The sequence below is a fragment of the Lolium rigidum genome, chromosome 1, assembly GCF_022539505.1.
Source record: "Lolium rigidum isolate FL_2022 chromosome 1, APGP_CSIRO_Lrig_0.1, whole genome shotgun sequence".
Lineage (NCBI taxonomy): Eukaryota > Viridiplantae > Streptophyta > Magnoliopsida > Poales > Poaceae > Lolium > Lolium rigidum.
Window position 1 is genome coordinate 51,708,610 of NC_061508.1, and position 4,012 is coordinate 51,712,621.

Consider the following 4,012-nt stretch of genomic DNA (forward strand, 5'->3'; position numbering starts at 1 on the left):
AAATTATACCTGATTCTCTATCTTTGTCGTTCTCCCATCCTTCAGTATTCTCCTGGATCCGATCAAGAAGGTCCCTTTTAAACTCTTCTTTGTTGCGTGTAAATGATCCAGAACAAGAAGTATCCAGCAAGGTCTTGTCTTGAAAAGAAAGGCTTGCATAGAAATTATCAATAATAACATTACCAGGAAGCTCATGAATGGGGCATTTGAGCATTAAAGACTTCAATCTCCCCCAAGCTTGGGCAATACTCTCTCCATCATGAGGCCAGAAATTATATATGCGGTTCGATCCTTGTGAATTTCACTTGGAGGATAAAATTTGGAATAAAATAAAGGCACAATGTCCTCCCAATCAAGAGAATCCCTATTCTTCAGCAATTTATACCAGTGCGCCGCTTTAACAGACAGCGATATAGTGAATAGTTTCTTTCTAACTTCATTAATAGTAATACCTGCACATTTGAATAACCCGCATAATTCATGTAAAAACAGTAAATGATCACCAGGATGAACAGTTCCATCCCCTTCATAGCGGTTATCCATAACACGTTCAATAATTTTCATAGGTATTTTATATGGTATCACTTCCTCACCTGGCGCTTCATCCACTACCGTTGCAGTAGTAGTAGATTTCCCAAATAGAAATTGAAGAGAAGATCTCTCCATAATGACTTATAGCAGCAGGCAGAAATAAAATCAGCACAAACAGTAAAGGTTTCCCTTACCAATAGCGCTTCACTCCCCGGCAACGGCGCCAGAAAATAGCCTTGATGACCCACAAGTATAGGGGTGTATCGTAGTATCTTCGATAAGTAAGAATGTCGATCCCAACGAGGAGCAGAAGGTGTTGACAAGCAGTTTCGATGAAGGATTCACTGTAAATGCTCACAGACAAGTATTCAAGGGGTTTTGATATTGCAGATAAATAAAGTACAAGTAAATAAAATGCGAGAGAAATAATTGCAGCGAGTGGCCCAATCCTTTTTAGCACAAAGGACAAGCCGGTTTGTTTACTTATAATGACCAAACGTTCTTGAGGACACACGGGAATTTAGTCTAGTGCTTTCGCTTCATACAACTAATTAATCTTCATTGTTTTGATAAGTGTTGTGTGGGTGAACCTATGCTAATGCACCGCCCTTCCTAGGACTAATACATACTTGTGATTATACCCCTTGCAAGCATCCGCAACTACAAGAAAGTAATTAAGATAAATCTAACCACAACCTTAAACTCTGAGATCCTGCGATCCCTCTTGCATCGATATACTAACGGGGGCTCAGGTTTCTGTCACTCCGGCAACCCCGCAATTAGCAACCGAATACAAGATGCACTCTCCTAGGACCATAAATGGTGAAGTATCGTGTAGTCGACGTTCACACGACACCACTAGAAGAATGACACCACAACTTAAATATCATAATATTGAATATTACTCAACCATAGTTCACTACTAACATTTAGACCTCACCCATGTCCTCAAGAACTAAACGAACTACTCACGAGACATCATATGGAATACAATCAGAGGTGATATGATGATGAATAACAATCTGAACATAAACCTTGGTTCAACGGTTCCACTCAATAGCATCAATAACAAGTAGAAATCAACACCGGGAGAGTTTCCCCTATCAAACAATCAAGATCCAACCCAAATCGTTACAGCGGTGATGAGGTGCAGCGGTGGTGATGGCGGTGTAGATGGTGGAGATGATGATGATGATGATGGAGATGATGTCCAGCTCGATGACGATGGCGATGGCGTCGATTTCCCCCTCCGGGAGGGGAATTTCCCGGCGGATTCCTGCCCGCCGGAGAGCTCTTTTCTCTCTGGTGTTCTGCGCCCCGCAGAGGCGGCTGTAACTCTTCGTGAGGTACCCTCTGTGGCTTAGGTTTTCGGGACGAAGGAGTACGCGAAGAAAAGGAGGCGAGAGGGGTTGTGGGCCCCCCTCCTCATAGGGCGGCGCGGCCAGGCCTTGGGCCGCGCCGGCCTATGGGGTGGGCCCACCTCGGGTCCCCTCTTCTCCCCCTTCTGGCTCCCTCCGTCATCTGGAAAAATAGGATTTTTGGTATAATTTCCTTCCACAGTTGATCTTCCGAAATATTGCGTTCTGACGGTGCTTTTTCCAAGCAGAATCTCGGCTCCGGTGCTCGATCCTCCAATAGTGATGAAACATGCAAAATAGATGAAATAACATAAGTATTGTGTCCCAATATGAAATATATCAATGAATAACAGCAAATTATGGTATAAAATAGTGATGCAAATTGGACGTATCAACCGTACGCGCGACCGAGTACGGAAGTGCTGCCGGATTGCAGCACTGGGGATGATCGTCTACACCAACAACGAGATCAAATCTCGTAGGCTTTGGAAATCTTCGAGGGTTAGTCTCATATCAATCTCGTTGCTCCGATCTTGTAGATTAGATCTTGGGTGTTCCATAGATTAGATCTTGGATTTATTCGTCTTGCGGTAGGAAAAAAATTTGTTTTCTATGCTACGAACCCCATCACAAACAACAATGAGCAAGGAAATGCTGCTTCACGACACAGAAAACCGCACATACCTAAGCTGCAACACCCACGAGCACCGGCGCACATGAACTGCGATGGATTCACCAAAGAATAGTTACCACCGCCGGTAGGAGCATGGCCACGCGGCACTACCTGAGTAACGAACCGACCGCCAGCACGAGAAAGGCAACACATCGTTGAGAACCCCTGGATGGGACGGAGAAATAAACCAGACGATAAGAAAAGAGAAGCGAGGAAGGAGAAGGCTTAGATCCCTATGCAACCGCCATGTCATGCGCGGACAAAAGATGTGCATGCACATCCCAACAAGTTGCGTGCAAACTCATGCTTCATCCAAGACCCCACAGAAGGAACACAAGTCGCTGACACTTGACACGTTGATGAATGTAACCTATGCAGCCAGAGCAGGCCTATCCCTTGCGTCCAACCAGGTAAGCCAGTGTGGTGCAAACTAGCATGAGAGCAGAGCCAAAACCCATCAGGACGCCAAACCCGTGGCCTGGGAGGGAGGGAGGGAGGGAGAGGGAGAGCCCACACATGGAAAGATAGGAAATGCAGTGATACAGATAAGAGGGTCACTACCAGCTAGAAGTAACCCGACACATGAGCGGTCGATAGCACGACATGGCTACAAAATAAGACAGAGAATCCAGAAGACTTAATCGTACGTGTCCCGTCCACGAAAATTGTGGAGGGGCTCAAAAATCAAGAGAAAAATCAGATAATGTGCAACTTAATACGTAGTATATAGTACTCCCTCTGCCCTATGAAGAAAGTTTGTCTAAATATAAATGTAGACAAACTTTGAACATATTTAATGGAACGGAGGGGATATATGGATCAAAGATCATTACCAAGACTTGTCCTCCTCCCGCCCATTATGTTTACTGGATGATAGATGCAAATTATTATGGTCGCCGTGATGCAACTGTGTGTTTGCGCACATGATTGATCGGAGCATTGCATCCATTAAATACTACTATCTGCGTTAATTCCGTTAACTGTCACATGCTGGGGCGCGTTGGTTAGGTTCCTGGAGCATCTCTCTCAGATCTTTGCAGTGCCAGATGCTGCAAAATTTTGTTTTCGCTTAAAAATAAATAATGCGGCAGAAATGTGATTGGAACACACCAGTAGTGGAAACGTAATCTTGGCCGTGTATCAAAAATACCTGGCGAACACCAGAAAACACTCGGCGAAGACGCCGCCGTGTGTGACACTCGCGAAAAAATAACCCGACGAAGATTACCTCAGCGAAGAATATTTGCCAAGTGTTTTTTTTCTTGGACACATGGCACAGAATCTTCGCCAGGTATTTTCCCGCAGCACCCGGCAAAGAAAAGAGGATTCCATATGGAAAGTGCCTAGCGTCCCCCGGGGGATTAGATTTCTAATCCCCCGGGTGGACAGCCGTTGGATTAGATCGATTGAACCGTCCAGATCGTGACAGGTGTCACAGCATACCTCAGTC